Raw genomic sequence first — 19,911 nt, forward strand, 5'->3', positions numbered from 1 at the left:
CTATAAATCGTATAAAAATAATTATGTATACAAAAAACTATATGTACGAAATGCATGAATTTAATGATATTTTGAATCAAACATATGTTCCGATATATGTATATATGTGTAAAAAGAATTTTGAAATAAGCAATATATAAAATAATTTTACATGAAACAAATTAATTTTGATTAATGATACACATTGATGATATATGCACAAAATAATAAGATATGGAAGTACGAAAAATAAGTAAATTGTACAATTTAAAATATGGTCCTTAAAAGAAATATATTATACATATAGATAACTTTAAAGGAAAATAATACATAGAAAAATATTTACATAAAGTTATATGAAATCAATAACATGTACTATAGTAAAAATAATTTAATATGGGTAATGTACATGTGAAGAAATTTTAGAAATAATTGTATGTCAAAATAACATTGAATTAAAATATGAATTATAAGATTAACTTAATTTTATCATTAATTATATATGTAATAAATTTAAAAACACAATTAAACACAAATTTATTAAAAACTATATGTATAAAAATAACATGGCTTTAATAATGCATGTAGGTTAAATATTAGTACTAAATATATGCTTAATAACAACTTAAATGACACATAAAATAGATGAATTTCTCAAAAAATATAAACATTAAAATAGATGAATAAATTCAAAAGAAATTATGAAATAACATAAAATTAATAGCATACATAAACTAAAATGAATTTTATTACAAAAAATATACCAATTATTAAAATGATAGAATAAACGAGAAAAGATTATAATAATGTTTTTTAAAACAACATTCAATTATCAAAGCAACGCAAAATATCACAACCAATAATCAAGCATGTAAAAGAAAATGTATGTGCAGTAAATAAAAAAAAAGATAAAAACTTAATTTAAACAAAATTGAAACAAGAAGAACAATTTACAAACAAAATAATTGCAAAATAGGATCAATGTGCCATGTGCACAAATGTGCGAGAACTGGAATTGAAAATATCCCGAGCCCAAAACGCTGCACTGAATCGCGGACCAAAGTGAAAAGGTGCACAAATTATAGAGCCAAATTTTTAAAAAAACAAGGTAAGCAAGTAGGGTGAAATTGAAGGCTTCGCACGAAGGGAAGGATCTAACGCTGAAATTTCCCATTTCGTATGAAAATGCACAGACCCGGCCTACTAAACGAGTTAACGCGCGGACCTTCCTTATTATAAATGGTGCTGTTTTATTAATAGGTTGTTTAAAACCTTTCTTTCCCTATTTCCTCTTCCAAACGCAGCCAACATTTTAATCTGAATTCACAGCCCTGAAATCAAATTGTTAGGGTTCATTCCAGCAACCGCCGGACCATCATTTCATTTGGTGGTCAACAATACACGAGCAGCGACTAGATTCCACCGACGAAGGCACCGCTCAAGGAAATCTGGTGAGCTATTTTATTTTCTTTTTAAAAAAAAAACTCTTAGATCTAATATCATTCATTCAAGAAAAATGAAGCCAAAGATGAAAACAAACACATTTAATACCATCCGACCCTCGCCCGTATCTCAGTATTTCAGAGATATTTGGGATTTCATTGGCGACGTTTCAAGGATTGATGGATGACACTTTTGGATACTCCTTCCAACTTCGATCTCAACGAAGTGAACAGAGGTCAATGGCCGATTTGCAAGTAAGACTTGCCTTTCCCTCCTCTTTGTTTTAAAATGCAGAATGATGAAAATAATAGCAGGAAAATAGATAAAAATAATAGAAAAATTAAAAAAAGATAAAGGTCATCTTTCCAGAAATTCTTTTCGAAATTTTCTATGTTCAATATGCGTATATTGTATGTGTGTGTGCGTACTGTGTGTGTAAGATTACAGAGATGAAATCGACGGCTTTTTATAGCCAGATATTTTTAGAATAAATAAAAATAAAAATTACATTTATTTGCTGTATTCTGTTAGTGATTCTTCTGGTGTATTCTTGTGCAGACTCAGCCGTACGAAGAAGCGGGGAGACGTGCGAAGGAGGCCATGCGAGGAGCCGCTCGTTGGAGCCCAACTCTCTGGTATATTCCAGAAGCTTCTGGTGCTCTCGACCGCTAAACATCTTTTTGGGTTCCGAATTTCAGCTAGGTTTAGGATATGGGTTTATGAATTTGGGTTAAAATTGTATTTGGGCTGGTATAAGTTCTTTATTTGGGCCTAAAAATTTGTAAAAGGACATTGATGATGGACTTTTATTGGTTTTCTTTGTTGGTTTTTCTCTAACGAGCTGGGGCGAAATGGGCCAATTACAATGTAATTTTAAAAATAAAATAGAAAAAAAGGAAAAATCAGAAAAACTTGAACAGAATCAACAAACCGTGGAGAAAGTTAGTTGTGAACTGATAAAATCAATTAGAAAATTGTTTCGGGCTTTCGTCTTAATTAAATAAAATAAAGTAAATTAAGAACACTAAATAAATACAATTATTTATCATGATGTTGTCAATTCCTATGTTGATGTCAAGTTAATTTATAATATCATATCAATCAACAATATTATTAATATATGCAATTTATGGAGATAATGTATAAAAAATTTAAAATAAAATTTTGGTTAAGTCATAAATTTAAGGTTTTATGTATTGATGTGGGTTCAAATCTCATTGTGGAGTATGGCTTGCATTTCGGTCAAATTAAGACACAAACAAAGAGCAACATCGTGATGAGGAATCATGCGATGTCACGACGACGAAACATGGGAGATGTAGAAATGACGTCATGGCAACGCGATAGGGGACGTCATGACGTGGCGACTTGCCATGCAATTTCTTGGTTTTCTTCTTCCAGTCAAATTTTGATTATTTGTCCTAGTCAAACTCTAATGAGTGTAGATTATTTTATGATTAATTGAGTTATGAATTTAGCATATAAATAGACCCCTTACTACCCTAGAAAGATTAACCCATAACACATTTAAGTATTAACTTTTACAAGATTTTAGAGAATTTTGTATTTAAGTTTAGAGGTTTCTTATTTTTGGGTTGCGGGGTTTAGTTTTTATCTCCTCTTTATACTCTTCGATTTTTCCAATTTAGTGAAATTATTTTTGCCCGTGGTTTTTTATCCTCTTCGGAGGGATTTTTCTACATAAAATTTGTGTTCGATCTTTTCAATTTCTTCATTATTTTTCTTGTTTGTTGCTTACACTGGTTTATCCCCAGCACTCGTCATAAGCTTTTTTTTTAAATACTAAAGTACCATCAAATAATATAACTTATTTTAAATACGAAAGGATATTTTGTAGTTTCTCTAACCAAGTCGGTGCCTAGTTGATTCGTGACACCAACTCAATTAGAAACTTAAATAATAGTATAAATATTCTCATTCATAAAAAAAAAGTAAAAAATATATTACTTTAACTTCAAATAGCAAATTTTAATTGTTTATATAACAAATAATTTTATAATTGATGTATAAATTTTATAAATAATATATTTATTTATATTAGGTGAAATTTTATAAATTTTGATGTTGACACATATCATTAGACAAATTGCCTGATAGGCTATTGTTGGAGAGAATAATAGTCTTCAGAGAAGAAATGTTGAAGATAGAAGTCGGACTTTGACTTGTAAGGCCTTTAATTGCTTGAATATTAAGCATTTCCAAAGCAAGAAGATTACCAATTTCCTCGAGAATTTAGCAAGCATATTAGAAAAATCAATGTGTTTAACTACCTATTTTTTTAGTGTAAGTGAAAGAGGTTTTCTTTTCTGTTCTACAGTAATTAGAGATGTTAGATTTTATTATATTTAAGCATATTTTTTCATCAAATTAATTATTTTGCCTCGAATGAAATAAAAAGTTCTTCCATTTTTATCTATTACAAATTAATTTCTTTTATTAAAAATATTTTAAACTAAAGAAACCAAGGAAATTCAGTACCTTCTAAATTATTCAACCCCAAATATAATTCTTTGAGTGGTGTCAGATTTTCAATACTTCTTGGAATGATCCCTATAAATTGATTATCAGACAATGACAAAATTTTAAGGTTGTTGCATTTGATAAAATAGTTGAGTTGATAAAATAAAAAAAGCCAAGAAAATAAAAAATGTAGGAAAAGGGAAATTGAGTTGATAAAATAGTTGGATGATGAAGAAAAGCCCAGAGAGCATGCTTTAATATGTTTCAACCCTCACACACTTGATAAACTTGATAAATTCAAGACTACCCTAAAAATAAAAAAGGAAAGCAAAGTTTCGAAGAAATTTCAAAATAAATGTCAAGTCTTTTTCTTTTAAAAATACGTACAAAGAAGCGATTTTTCAAAATGCTCCTAAATTGTCTTCACATTACTTCACATAATCCATTTATAAAAACTTAAAAATATATTTTATTGATTCCTATATATTCTTTTATTTTCAGAATAATAAATTGTTTAAAATATGTTATTAGACCCTGTAATATGAAAGTTCAAAAGATCCAATCATCCTATTTTTCTAATTAAAAAATTCTAGTCCAATCATTTTCTTTGTTGATAATTCCATTAAATTTTGTCAACTTCATAGGTTTTTTATTATCATTCATATGCAACATTATATGTAGGCAGTCTCCTCAGCATATATCCAAGTTTACAGATTTTAATAGAAAATGCTTACAATCCTAATGGTAGGACTAAGATTTTTAAACTAGAAAAGTAAGAAGACTTAATTTTAACTTTTTAAGTATAAGGATTCAATTTTAAATGTTGTCAAAGTACAACCACTAACAAAATATTTTGATCTAATAAATGTAAAAACTTTTAAACAACATAAGGTTGAAGTAATCTATTTGTCCTTATACTTTGATAAAATTTAAGATTTAGTCCTTATACTTAAAATGTTAGAAATTAAGTCTTGTTGTTTTTATTTAAAAATCTTAATCCTATTATTAATATTTTTGTCAAAATTAGGTTTCCTTATATGTCGTGGTAGTTGACAAATTCTGACAAAAAAAATCAAAGATGATAATAATTGAATTAAAAATTTTAGATTGAAAAATAAGGGATTGAATTTATAACTTTTAAAGTATAAAGAATAAATTTATAGAAATACAAGAACTAACATATTTTAACCAGAGAAAATATGAGTGATTAGTAATGAATCTCAAATTTAATAGAAATAAAAGAGACTAACAACATATTTATAACCTTGAAATCTCTTTCTATCATCCTTTTTCTACGTAGAATTCGAATGCAAATTAATTAGCATCTAAAGTGTCAATTAATGAAACCTTCAAAAGAAAATGTGAAAGTGATTTATCAAACAATAATATTCTAACTTATAATATATTTAGTGATTTATCAATATTAGCATCTGGATCACATTGCATTTAAGATGGGTCTTTAGGGTTATACTTTAGTTATTGAGAACATTTTCCACAAGTTGCCATCATTATTTGTGAGTGATTTGTGGGGTAAGAGGTTGAACACTTCTGGATCACATTGCATTTAAGACGGGTCTTTGGAGTTATATGATAATTTAACATAGACCGACCTTTCTATAATTAGTCCTTGCTTTACTTTGGGTGGATTCGTCCAACTAGTCCAACAATTATTGTACAATCACAATTACTCTTTTTAAATGAGACAAACATTTCAAAATTGCCATCACTATTTGTGAGTGATTTGGGGGTAAGAAGTTTAACATTTGTGGATGGCTTATAGATTTGTGATTATACTTTTTTGAGTACTGACTCAGTTTTCCACAATTGTGGGTCTCTATTTGAGCAAAACAATTTCAACATTTCTTCATCTCGTTTAATCCAAATGCATTTAGGATTTTCTTATATCATTTTAATCTTATTAATTGTTTCAAAAACGATAATAATAATAAAAAAACGTCGACATTGAATTTGCTGTTTCACATTCAATTTTTGAACAAGTAGAATTTTCTAACTTATTTTCCATCAACTTCACTTCAATTATTTACTTATTTTTTCTATAAATTGGGTTGAAGTGTGTGAAAAACCTTTATTTGAGCACTTCTGTAAAGGTTAAACTCTTATTTGATCATTTTGAAAGATTTGATTCTTATGTAAGTGTTGCGCGGAAGCGTGTGAAAGAGTAAAATTATTGTACTAAAAAAACACACTAAGTTCAATTCCCAGGAAAGAGAGGTGGATCACGAGGATCACTTAAGTACCAAGTCTTTCCTAGCCAGAATATCCCTCTATCGTAATTTAATAGCATAATAAATCACTGCAATCACATTCACAAAATATGAACAATAAATAGTAAAGAACACCAGAATTTTAATGAGGTTCGACAAATCTTGCCTACGTCCTCGGGCACTACCAAATATATTTCACTCCAAAATACAAGTGAAACTTTACAAATAGGGAGAGAGAACAATGCCTTAAGTAGAGAATGGAAAATGTGGGATGATGAGAATGAGCAATGGTTGGCCTATTTATAGTTGAGGTTCAAGGGCCACCTTGCAAAGTCCCTATTCACTTAGGGACCAAAAATTGCTATTATCCCATGCCCAACACTAAATAAATATTTGGTGCCCATAACTTTGACCTTTCCAAGGTATGGGTAGGTATGGGAAAGGTATGGGCAAGGTGTGGGGTATATTCTAATAATCTCCACCTTGAAGATTTGATTAGGATAATCTTATCTTCACACAATTCTTTCTGCCTTTGACAACAATACTTGATAGTGCCTTCTTCAACTGTTAAACTTGCAGGATATTGATCAAGTTCAAACAATGTTTGAACTTGGTTGCTGTTACTACCTTGGTCATCATATCTGCGGGATTATCTGCAGTCTTGATCTTCTGAAGAAAAATTTTCCCTTCTTCAATAATTTCCCGCACAAAATGGAATTGTACGTCGATATGCTTTGTACATGCATGATAGACTTGATTCTTTGCTAAATGAGTAGCACTTTGACTATCACAATACACGTTAATATGCTCCTGAACCAACCCCAAGGTTTTAGCCATACCTTGTAACCAAATAGCCTCCTTTACTGACCTCTGTTACAGCCATGTACTCGGCTCGTGGTTGACAATGCAATCAGAGATGTAATGTAGACTTCCAACTTATTGGTCCTCCAAAAAGTGTAAACACATAACCGTGGTTGATCTTCGCTTGTCCAAATCACCGCATAGTCAGGATCAACGTACCCAATAACACCTTTACCAAGTGTATTATCCTGCTTGAACAGTAATCCAACATCTACGGTCTTCTGAATATACCGTAGAATCCATTTCACAGCTTGCCAATGTCCTTTTCCAAGATTATGCATATACCTGCTCACTATACTAACTGCCTGTGAAATGTCGGGTCTTGTACACATCATTGCATACATCAAGCTACCCACTGCATTAGAATACGGAACTTGCAACATGTATTCTCGTTCCGTATTCGTCGAAGGAGATAGTTGTGCAAAAAGCTTGAAATGAGAAGCCAACGGAGTACTTACAGGTTTTGTCTGCTCGTTCATGCCAAACGGCTGTAGTACCTTCTTCAAATACTGCTTCTGAGACAAGCTAACTCTATCATGAGCTCTATCTCTCCATATTTCCATGCCGAGAATCTTTTTAGCTTCTCCTAGATCTTTCATCTCAAACTCGAGATTGAGTTGAGTCTTCAATCTTTCAATCTCAACTTTGCTCTTAGATGCTATTAGCATACCATCAACATATAAGAGCAAGTATATGAAAGTTCCTTCTTGTAGCTTCTAAAAATACACGCAATGATCAAATTTACTTCTTGTGTACCTTTGCCCTTTCATGAACTGATCAAATCACTTGTACCACTGCCTCGGAGATTGCTTCAATCTATAAAGCGATTTTGTCAGTTTGCAAACCCAATTTTCTTTTCCAGCAACCTTGAATCCATCTGGCTGAGTCATATAGATTTCCTCTTCCAAATCACCGTGTAAAAACGCAATCTTCACATCAAGCTGAACTAGTTCAAGATCATATTGTGCAACCAAGGCTAGCAAAATCCGAATAGACGAATGCTTCACAACTGGAGAAAACACTTCATTGTAGTCTATTCTTTCTTTCTGAGCGTAACCCTTTGCTACCAATCTAGCCTTGTATCGAATTTCATTTTTATCAGGAAATTCTTCCATCTTTGCATATACCAATTTGCATCCAATTGCCTTCTTTCCCTTGGGTAGTGTCACCAACTCCCAGGTCCTATTTTTATGAAGAGACTGCATTTCTTCATTCATTGCTTGCTTCCACTTTACACCATCAGGGTTACTTATTGCTTCTGTGTAAGTAGAAGGAACATCATCATCTGCAATTGGAAGTGCATAGGCCACTATATCATCAAAGCGAGCAGGATTACGTATCTTTCTTCTTAGCCTCCTATATGCAATTGAATCTTGTTGCTGTAGAGGTTCTTGGGTAGGAACCTCTTCATCATTTGTCCCTCCAATATTAGCTGGATCATCGTTAACCTTTTCAAGCTCCACCTGCTGCAAAGTACTACTGGTTTTGTCATCCTTTTGTGAATCCTTGTACTTTAACATGGTTGATTCATCAAAAGTCACATCTCTACTGAAAACAATCTCCCTTGTATCAGGACACCAGAGACGATATCCTTTTACTCCAACAATTATACCCAAGAATAATGCTTTCTTTGCTCTTGGGTCTAACTTAGATTCTTTTACATGATAATATGCAGTGGAACCAAATACATGTAAAGAATCATAATCAGTAGCAGATTTACCAGTCCACATCTCCATAGGAGTTTTTCCATTTATTGCAGCTGATGGCAAACGGTTAATTAGATGGCACGCATATATAATCGCCTCAAATTTAAAATTCCTTGCCCAATCCAAAGATTGGACAACATACATCGAACTTTCTCCAGTATAGTTCGATTCATGCGTTCTGCCACCCCATTCTGCTGTGGTGTATCTCGAACAGTGAAGTGTCGCACAATGCCCTCATCTTGGCATACTTGTAGAAATGGATCGTTTTTGTACTTAGTACCATTATCTGATCGAAGTCGTTTGACCTTTCGACCACCGAGTCTCCACCATCTTCTTTCATTTCGTAAATGCATCCAAAACTTCACTTTTCTTTTCATTAGATACACCCATACTTTTCTTGAATAATCATCAACAAAAGTAACAAAATAAAGCATACCTCCCAAAGAAGCCACTTTGGTAGGTCCTCACACATCATCGTGAACGTAGTCCGAATTCCTTTCAGATTGTGAATTGCTAGACCAAATTTTACCCTCTTCTGCTTGCCCAAAACACAATGTTCACAGAATTCCATTTTGCAAGAATTTGCACCTTTCAACAAGCCTTGCTTCACCAATGTCTGCAAAGCTTTTTCACCAGCATGTCCCAATCGCATATGCCATAATCTGGTAGCCTCTGAATCTACATCTTTTGTAGAAACTGTTGATGTTGATCCCATAACTGTACTTCCGTTTAAAAAGTACAAGTTAGTTTTTCTTGTGCCTTTCATCACCGTCAGTTGCCCAGCTACTACTTTTAGTAATCCATCTCTCAAAGTGATTGTGAGCCCTTTAGATTCTAGGGCCCCTAATGAGATGAGATTTTTCTTCAGGCTAGGTACGTAGCGAACATCTGTCAAGACTTGGATTGAGCCGTCGTGATTCTTCAATTGGACTGTACCTACTCCCATTGTCTTACAAGCACTATCATTGCCCATAAGAACAATTCCACCTTCTAGCTCTTTAAGACTAGAAAACCAGTCCTTATTAGGACACATATGGTAAGTACATTCTGAATCCAAAATCCACTCATCCGTTTGACATGCCATTGCCATGCCAACCAAGCTAAAGTCTGACTCCTTATCATGCTCCGCTACACATGCATTAGAAATAGCCTTGCCCTTTTGTAGCTTAAGGCAATTCTTTTTCCAATGCCCTTTTTCACGGCAAAAGGCACATTCATCTTTGGCAGGTCTCCCTTTGGACTTTCCCCTTCTACCAGATTTACTGTTGTGTGAACGACCTCTTACTGTTAAGACTTCTGCAGTTGCATCTCTGTGATCTCTTTTATCTTTCTTTCGAGTCTCCAATCTATACAATGCACTACAGACTGCATCAAATGTGATCATGTCCTTCCCATGAAGCAATGTGGTGGTAAGATGATCATATTCATCAGGAAGGGAATTCAACAACAATAATGCCTTGTATTCATCTTCAAATTTCTCATCCAAATTTAGCAAGTCTGCTAAAATTTTATTGAATAAGTTTACATGGTCATTCATCGACATACCGGGTGTATACGTGAATCGATAAAGTTTTTTTTTATATAAAGCCTATTTTCAAGACTTTTCATTAGAAACTTTTCTTCCAGTGTATCCCATAGCTTCTTCGCTGATGTCTCCCTCATGACAGAGTACTTCTGCTCTTTGGCCAAACATAGGCGGATTGTACCACACGCCTGTCTATTGATCTTGGCCCACTCCTTGTCATCCATCTTGTCAGGTTTTTCTTCAAGGGCTATATCTAGCTCTTGCTGACATAAGACATCCAGGATCTCTATTTACCACATATGAAAATTATTGGTACCGTCAAATTTCTCTACTTCAAATTTTGCATTTGTCACAGTAGTCATTGCTGATGACGATGCTGCTGCCATTTTTCTCCTCAATCCCAACTACTGTATACGTGAACAATACCGTATATGTGAATAGTGTCATATACGTGAATAGTGTTGTATACATGAATAGTACCGTAAACGGTCGTATTCCCCAAGTACGAATCTGGTTCTGATACCAATTGTTGTGCGGAAGCGTGTGGAAGAGTAAAATTATTGTACTAAAAAATCACACTAAGTTCAATTCCTAGGAAAGAGAGGTGGATCACGAGGATCACTTAAGTACCAAGTCTTTCCTAGCCAGAATATCCCTCTATCGTAATTTAATAGCTCAATAAATCACTGCAATCACATTCACAAAATATGAACAATAAATAGTAAAGAACACCAGAATTTTAATGAGGTTCGGCAAATCTTGCCTACGTCCTCGGGCACTACCAAATATATTTCACTCCAAAATACAAGTGAAACTTTACAAATAGGGAGAAAGAACAATGCCTTAAGTAGAGAATGGCAAATGTGGGATGATGAGAATGAGCAATGGTTGGCCTATTTATAGTTGAGGTTCAAGGGCCACCTTGCAAAGTCCCTATTCACTTAGGGACCAAAAATTGCTATTATCCCATGCCCAACACTAAATAAATATTTGGTGCCCATAACTTTGACCTTTCCAAGGTATGGGTAGGTATGGGAAAGGTATGGGCAAGGTATGGGGTATATTCTAATAGCAACCTCTAAAATTAAATATTAATTTAACAAGTTGAGATATACCTAAATTTGTTTTCATGATTCAAGAAATTAAAAAAAAAATGTTGAGAAATATTTTAGAGATTCTTAGCTTTTACAAGTTCCCTCCACCATCTCCCTGCCTCCAGTCCCACCTCTTCTCTTATGCTCCTTCCAGGTTCTTGTTTTTGTGTATCGAAAATTCAAAGGAACAAAATATCAGCCTACATCACAAGGCATGAAGGCCAGAACTTTATAGCCCGTCCGATACAATGAAAGAAGAACAAAGAGTCTTGAGATCTGACAACTTTATTTCATTTTCATTTTCTTTGTCATTTTCTCTGTTTCTTGTCAAATACAATGAAAGAACATAGAAAAATGTTGCCTATTTATTTCCCAATCATCATGAAATTACTTGCCATAGACTTAGAATTTTCTCACCAATTTTCAAGCAACCTGACATGATTTCTCAATCACAATTAATTGAATTCAAGATCATTTTGGATGACACAAACATTTCAATTTTAACACAAACCAATATTTAGGTTATACTTCAGTGCTTGATTCACATTTGTGGGATAAGAACTCTTAACATTTTAGGATCACGTTTAATTCAATTGCATTTAAGACCTCATGATTTTATTCTATAATTTCAGTCTTATCGACCTTTTCGGAAACAATAAAACATCGACATTAAATTTGTTGTTGATGCATTCAATTTGATTTTTTGATTGACTTTTTTAGAATTAATCTTTTATATCAATTTAATAACATCGACATGTTTTTGGGTACGGTCTAGCAAAACCCAATTAAAACCGATGATATTGGTTTAGTTGACTCGGTCAAGTCCATTAGATCGATAAAATCAATTTTAAAATCACTGATAATGGATTAAGGTAATTAATTATCGAGTAATGAAATACATAATCAAATCAATTAATTTTGTTAGAAACTAAAAGAAAAAGGGATAAGCTGAAAACTGATTTCCCTTTATTAAAATTAACGAATCCGCCACATTGCATATATAATAAGAAAAATTACGCTTATTTATTATCATAAAAAGTTAGTTTAATTTTAAAGTAATCTAATATGTTTATTGAACTTCAACTATTAAATAAAGTATAACTTAAATATGTGTAAATATTCTAGAAACCATTTCTAATTGATGATAGACTAATTTAGAATTAAGATTAATATATAAAAACTAGATAGTAAGGTTATAGTCCTCAAACTAGACCTAATTTAATTTTTCGACATTCTATTTTTGAAAAGAGAATCGCCTTCTTTAAAAAGAATATGTACTAATTTAAAAATTAAAACTATCAATAAATTCAGGTATATCAATAAGTAACAACTAAACAATACTTAAATATAGATGTGTTTTATTAAAAAAATTATCAACTTAAAGAAGTTGCAACAAAAATTTAAAATTCATTTATCAAACGAATATTTAAAACTTATAATCTAAACTGTGACATAATAAAATACATAAGCATAACTTGGATTTACCAAAAATCTATGTACATTTCTAAACTTTAAATTTTAGTCCCTATACTTTAATTTAGAGACATTAAGTCACTATACTTTTTTATTTAAAAATTGTCGAAACCATTTTTTTTATTTTGATTTTTGAAAACAACGGGGATTGACTTTTTGAAACCCAAACGTGGAGTCGCCACCAATCTTTTGTTTGGTGTGATTGGATCACCTTAATAAAATATTTTATTCCATTTAAATCAATTTTGGCCTACGAAATTCAAGTAACGGGTTCGGGAGTCGGTTACGTATGAGGAAGGATTAGCACCATCACTACGCCCAAAATTGGTACCAAATTGATTAAGTACTGTCCTTATATCTAAGATTTAAAGCTATTTTTGAAATATGGTTCCTTTTAAAACATTTGAATGGCTTAAGTTGGTCGTTTGAATTCTCTTGTTTCAAAGGTATACAGCATCACATCTAGCACGATAGGACACGATCCTTTATACCCTCGAAAACACGATAATTTTTTTACTTCTAAAAGTTTATATGTTGAAAATTACAAAAGGATGCCCAATTATTTAGTCCAACAAAAAATCAAAACCCAGCACGGTAAGGCACGATTCCTCAAATTTCCAAACATTGAACATCACCTTGCTTTAGAATTTATAAAACACGAGTGAAATTCTAAAGGAATATTCAATTATTCTGAACAAACTGGAAATCGAAACCCAGCACGATAGGGCACGATTCCCGAATTTCCAAATATTGAACACTGCCTTGTTTCAGAATTTGAAAAACACGAGTGAAATTCTAAAGGAATATTCGATTATTTTGGACAAACGGGAAATCGAAACCCAACACGATAGGGCACGATTTCCCGAATTTCCAAACATCAAACATTGCCTTCGTTTTAACGAATTTTCAAATGAATAATTATAAAACCAGCTTAAAACGCATTAATTTGATTTGAAATAAAATGGAATAATTAATTTTTTGAACAATAAGTTAAAAATTACAATGCAACACTTGTGAACGAAAGGGCGAAGTTACGAGTATAGAACAAATACATGGATAACAGGCTCTATTAATGAATGAAAATAGTGTAAAAATAAATAAAGCAAAGCAAATTACCATATACAAAGTAACATTAAGCTCACATCCAAACATTTACAATTCAAACAATAAAAACTAGTAATATAGTTAATTAAAGAAACAAATAAGCATAAAGATTAATATATATATATATATATATATATATATATATATACAAAAGCTAAGTATATACATAACTTATTATTAAAATAGACATTATAAAAAGGGAATTTGAGTCAAATAATGTACAAAATATTTTTAGAATGAAATATCTACTTAAAGTTAGCCTTGCAATGATAATAAAAAATTTAAAGAATATATAAAATATGAAAGGTTTTAAATAACAAAAAATGTATGATAAAATATATTTTCTATACATGAGGTTTTAAAATATATATAAATAGATTTAAAAGAAATTATGTATGTAAAGTAACATAGGGTTAATAATATATAAAATAAAAACTAACTTTATCATGAACTACATATGTATAATAGTATATAAGAACATTTAAGAGATATATCATACAAAATCCTTAAAACCATATGATATGAAAAGCTTTAAAACAACGATTTTATATAAAAAAGGTAAAAATTATCATGATAATTCAAAGAATATATATATTCATATATAAAATAAGTGTTAGGTGAATTTACAAAATGAAGAATTATACAAATCAAAAGGACTCAATTAAAATAAGATTAAACTAAAAGAACAATTAATAAAAAAATAAATTACTGAAATTAGAAGAAGGACTAAAGCTCAAAACGCACGAATGCACAGGGATCAAAACTGGCAATATTCCAAGTCTCAAAACACTGCGTTGAAGCATGGACCTAATTGTCACCATGTGCAAATTATAGACCCAATTTTAAAAATGAAATAAAACACATAAGATGGAACTGAATGCTCGCACGAATGGGGGGGACCTAGCGCGCAATTATCCCTCCCCGCAGAAACACATGGATCCTAGGGTAAAGGGGACGGATCGGGTCAGGTTTAATCAATACGGCACCGTTTTTGGAGCCACTGAATCAGGCTCAAAATGACACCGTATTTAGTCATTTAAAAGGGCTAAAATTTGGCTATTCAGGCACACTAACCCTAATTCCCCCTTCCTTCAGTCGAACCCTAAGTATTCTCCCTCAAGAACACCAGCCCGCCACTAGGAACAGTGATCGACACTCACAGGCTTTGAAGTATTACTTTTTTAGCCTTGGATTTCCCTTTAAACTCTGATTACGACGAAGCATAAGAGAATCGACGGCCTAATCGCAAGGTATGACTTCGCCTTTTCTTTTTCTCTTTTATTTTTGAATGCAACAATAAAAAATCGAAAGAGTAAAATGAGTTGATTCAACAAAAATTAAAGAAACCGGAAAGACAGAAAATCACCTTAAGAGAAAAAAATTGCTTTTTGAAATGCCTTTTTCTGATATTAAGTATTCGTAGTGTGTAACCTCTTACATATGCGTAGTGCGTAACCTCTTACAAAAATCAAATCTCTTGGCTTTATAGCCGAAAAGAAAAATCAAAATAAAAAAATACAATTTTTTCTATTTTTTTGTATTTGCTGTTGTGTTTGTCTCTTCTTGCAGGTACGTGGTGTGCGTGGCGCGTGTACGGGGACTGTGCGCTGGCATACGGAGGCGTGGGCATGGCTATGGCTCTAGGAGGCTGTCTGTTGTTGTAAATTTGGGATCATGGTGCTCCTTGTTGCTAGGGTTTCCGAAACTGTTTTGATTTTGGGCCACTTGGGCCTTGAATTTTTGGACTGTAATTGGATTGATGTTTTGTCAATGGGCTGATGTAAATGGACTTTGTATTTTATTATAATTTATTCTCTTTTTTTTTTGTGTTTGCACGGGCCCGGGCCAAAATTGGGCCTTACAGATGCCCCTCTTTGCTTATTGTTGTGTAACGAGAATAGAGCAAAGACTTCAAAGAGGACCAATTTTGTCCGGTCTCGCTGAATCATGACTTCTTTGATGCTCTTCTTCTTCAAGGTAGCCTTATTCCAATCCTTTGCAACTTCAGGGGTATAGTAATTGTCGCTCCAATCTACTCTACTGTAAATCTAGAGAGACTAGCCTTGTAGTTTTTAATCTGCTCTACTGCAACTGCTCCACCGAAACTTTAGGGAGATACGGTTCGTGTATTTTTATCTTTCTCTACCATAACTTCAGAGAGATAAGGATTGTGGCTTCGATCTGCTCCACTGCAACTTCAGGGAGATAAAATTTGTTAACTTCAGGCTACTCCACTGCAACTTCAGGGAGATGAGACTTGGGTAATTTTATCCTGCTCTACTGTAATTTTAGAGAGATAAGGATTGTGGCTTTGATCTGCTCCACTGCAACTTCAGGGAAACAAGATCTGCAATCTTCAGTCTGCTCCACTACAACTTCAGAGAGATGAGACTTGCTATTTCAACCCACTCTACTGTAACTTCAGAGAGATAGGGTTTGCGACTTCGATCTGCTCCACTGCAACTTCAGGGAGATGAGACTTGCTATTTCAACCCACTCTACTGTAACTTCAGAGAGATAAGGTCTACGGCTTCGATCTGCTCTACTGCAACTTCAGGGAGATAAGATCTGTTAACTTCAGTCTGTTTCACTGTAACTTCAAGGAGATGCGACTTGTTACTTCAACCTGCTTGACTGCAACTTCAGAGAGATAAGGTTTACTATGATGACTTAAGCTGACCTACTATAATTTCAACGGTATAGGATTTGTGGTTTCACCGGTTTGTTACGCCGCTCTCTGGGGAACATGACCTGTAGAATCGATTTTATAGAACTATGTTTATGCTGAATGATTAGGATGCTTTGATCAGAATGAATCGAATGCTCCTAACTAGGTGTATATGATATTTGCATGAATGCAGAATGTCGTGAGAATGATCCCTTTTTAATATTTGGATTGTCATTGCTCAACGTTCATCAAGGTTTTGCCACTGATGTGTTATCCTGTCTTCTTTGCTCGGCTGGTATCTTGGGCAGAAGATCAGTGTTTGCTCAACTTGTTTTCTCTACTGCATCTTTAGGGAGATAGAACCTACAGTCTCTTCTATCCACCCCACTACAACTCACGACTGTAGGATCTGAATTTTTCCTTATCAATTTAATCCGTTACACCATTCCTCAGGTGTCATGGCCAGACGTGTGTGCCTAATACTTTTATGAATGTAAAATATCATTTTTCTTTTCTCGAGAGTGACCTACTTTTATACTGATCATTTCTCATCGAGATTGCATCATTGACGTAATATCTCGTCTTTTTGTTCAATCACCGTTTTGGAACAAAAATCCAAAGCGACGGTCTCAACTTAAACCATTCCCAATCAAATATTTCCTTAAGCTTGGTGAGTTCTAAATAACAATTTTGTTTCAGATTCTTGTATTAATTAGAAGATTACCAAGGTAATATGCGAAACTCATTTTGTGAGAGTACTGTTAGTCCATTAATCATTATTTCAATTGAACATGCTTGCAACAAATCATAGTAATGGATAAGAATGAAATTTAATTAGGGCATAACTTGAATAAATTATTGAAGATAAAAATAAAAGTCTATTGGGGATGCATATCTTGAAAAGAAAAATATTTCAAAGGTAGCTGATTTATTATGACTAATGTGAAGACTAGGTGCCTCTGATATCCCAGCCTGAGTTTCTCTGTACGAACTTCCTGAAGACCATTTTGAGCCTGACATGTGTTTAGGAGATAAGAAGTACTTTGTCAATGCCCTAAGATGTGGCATACCCTTTCCCTTTTCAATTCAGGTATAGCAAGATCATCACTTTTCTCATCTTTGATCAACATCTGAGCCGCCCTTTTTGGGTTTTCAAATCAAATCCCCTTTGGTCTCAAGGTGACCTTTACGAGTTTTCACCTTGGCCTCTCTCTTTTTTTTAAGGAAGGTCTTAAAGTTCCCTTTTCGGGTTTTCACTTTGGCGTCTTTCCCTCTTTAAGTGTAGTGCTTCTTGATGGAGTCCAAATTCCTAAGATTGGACAAATTTTTTCCATCCATTGCAGTTAGGATTAATGCTCCTCTGGTGAAAGCTTTCTCACCATATAAGGCCCCTCCCAATTGGGCATCCATTTTCCTCTAAAATCCTTTTGGATAGGAAGGATCTTTTTCAGAACTAGATCTCCATCATGAAACTCTTTTGGGCGAACCTTTTTGTCATATGCCCGTGTCATTCTTTTTTGATACATCTGACCATACTGAATTACTCTTAGCCTCTTCTCTTCAATAAAATTCAACTGGTCATATCGAGACTGTATCCATCTGCTTCATCTAACTTCAACTCTGACAACACTCGAAGGGACGGGATCTCGACTTCAATTGGCAAAGTCGCTTCCATTCTGTAGACCAAAGAGAAAGGCGTTGCCCCAGTAGAGGTTCTGACTGATGTTTGATAAGCAAAGAGGAAAAATGGTAACTTCTCATGCCAATCATTGTAGGACTCAGTCATCTTCCCCACAATTTTCTTAATGTTTTTATTGGCTGCCTCCACTACCCCATTCATTTTCGGGCTATACGGTGACGAATTGTGGTGTCTGATCTTGAACTGACTGCAAACCTCCGCTATCGTACTATTAATCAAGTTTAATGCATTGTCAGATATGATCCTCTCCGGCATTCCATATCGACATAGAATCTCCTTTTTTAAGAATTTGCTCACTGCTGATTTTGTAGCTTTGGCATATAAGTGGCCTCTACCCATGTAACGCCCCAATTTTTGCGAATTCTGTGAATGTTGGCATAGGTTTAATTATGTTAGTGGGCCTCTAGACGGCCCAAGCTTAAGATAGAACCCGCTAATTTTAGTTAATTTTTGTTCCATAAGAAAAAGGGAGTGAAATTATGAAATAGGACCTATGTGAAAATGTTTGAAAATGCTATAGGCTAATTTGTAGTGGCCGAATAAATAGTAGTGCAAAATAGGAGGATTTGCATGTCAAATTCCCCACTTTTAATGTAGTGGCCAGCCAAGGTGATGGATAGTTGATAATGTATGCATTTTAACATTTTAATAGTTAATGGATGATGGGCATTAGCATTTTAATAGTTAATGACTGATGGGCATTAGCATTTTAATAGTTAATGGATGATGGGCATTAGCATTTTAATAGTTAATGAATGATGGGCATTAACATTTTAATAGTTAATGGATGATGGGCATGATAAGCATTATGCGCATATTTTTATTGGAATTATGGCATGAGTATGACACAAATATTAGTATATCATTTATGCGTCATAAAATGTTGAGTGATAAGAATAACAAAAGGAAGTAAAGGAAGGTTGTTCATTCTTTGTTCTTCATAGCTGAATTTGAGAGAGAGAGCAAATAGGGGAGGAAACCCTTGAATATTCGGTCACTAGGAGGGGGAAAAATTGAAGGTAAGTTCTTGGTACTTTGCTTCTATCTTGATGTTCATGAGTTCTTCTTGATTCTACCCTAACTCATGAAGCATATTTTAGTTTTTGGTTGTTGTTTCATGTTCTTTTGATGAAAAATGGAAGATAGGTGAAGTTGAGCCAAACAAATGATCATGCATGTGCCTTAGATGCTAAAGGGAAAAATTGGCTAACATGTTGTGCTTTAAAATGATGAAATAGAGATTATACTTAAGTAAAATCATAGATATGTGATGATTGATTGGTGATATACATGTTTAAATAACAAGCATGCAAGTTAGATGTGAAAGAGTGATTTGGTAATAAATCGCTTGGGACAAAGCAGCAGAACGTGACTTTGGAAAATCACCATAAATTGTGGGAGAAGAATTAGAAGCTGAATAAATTATGTAATTAAAGCTTATTGAGTCTAGTTTCGAATGAAATAAACAAGATCATATTTTGAATTCTGTACAATGAGAAATTTGATTCGTAATGAAGAGTGGTCAGATTAGTCAAACAAAGGAAACATGGGAAACTTTGAGAAAAATCTGGTATTGATTGGCCAAACCAAAATACTGAAAATTTTATGGATAGAAGATATATGAGTCTATTTTCGGGAAAATTAACGGAACTT

The 19,911-nt window shown here is 33.3% G+C and overlaps 1 long non-coding RNA gene across 1 annotated transcript; it reads left to right on the top strand.

Annotated features, from left to right (window-relative positions):
* Window positions 1-1,200: 1,200 nt before the first annotated feature.
* Window positions 1,201-2,333, top strand: LOC108452116 (uncharacterized). Its single transcript, XR_001866348.2, has 3 exons — window positions 1,201-1,430; window positions 1,556-1,676; window positions 1,981-2,333. It is a non-coding gene; the product is annotated as an uncharacterized LOC108452116 (long non-coding RNA).
* The last annotated feature ends 17,578 nt before the right edge of the window (window positions 2,334-19,911 follow it).

This window comes from Gossypium arboreum, chromosome 5, assembly GCF_025698485.1.
Source record: "Gossypium arboreum isolate Shixiya-1 chromosome 5, ASM2569848v2, whole genome shotgun sequence".
Classification (NCBI taxonomy): domain Eukaryota; kingdom Viridiplantae; phylum Streptophyta; class Magnoliopsida; order Malvales; family Malvaceae; genus Gossypium; species Gossypium arboreum.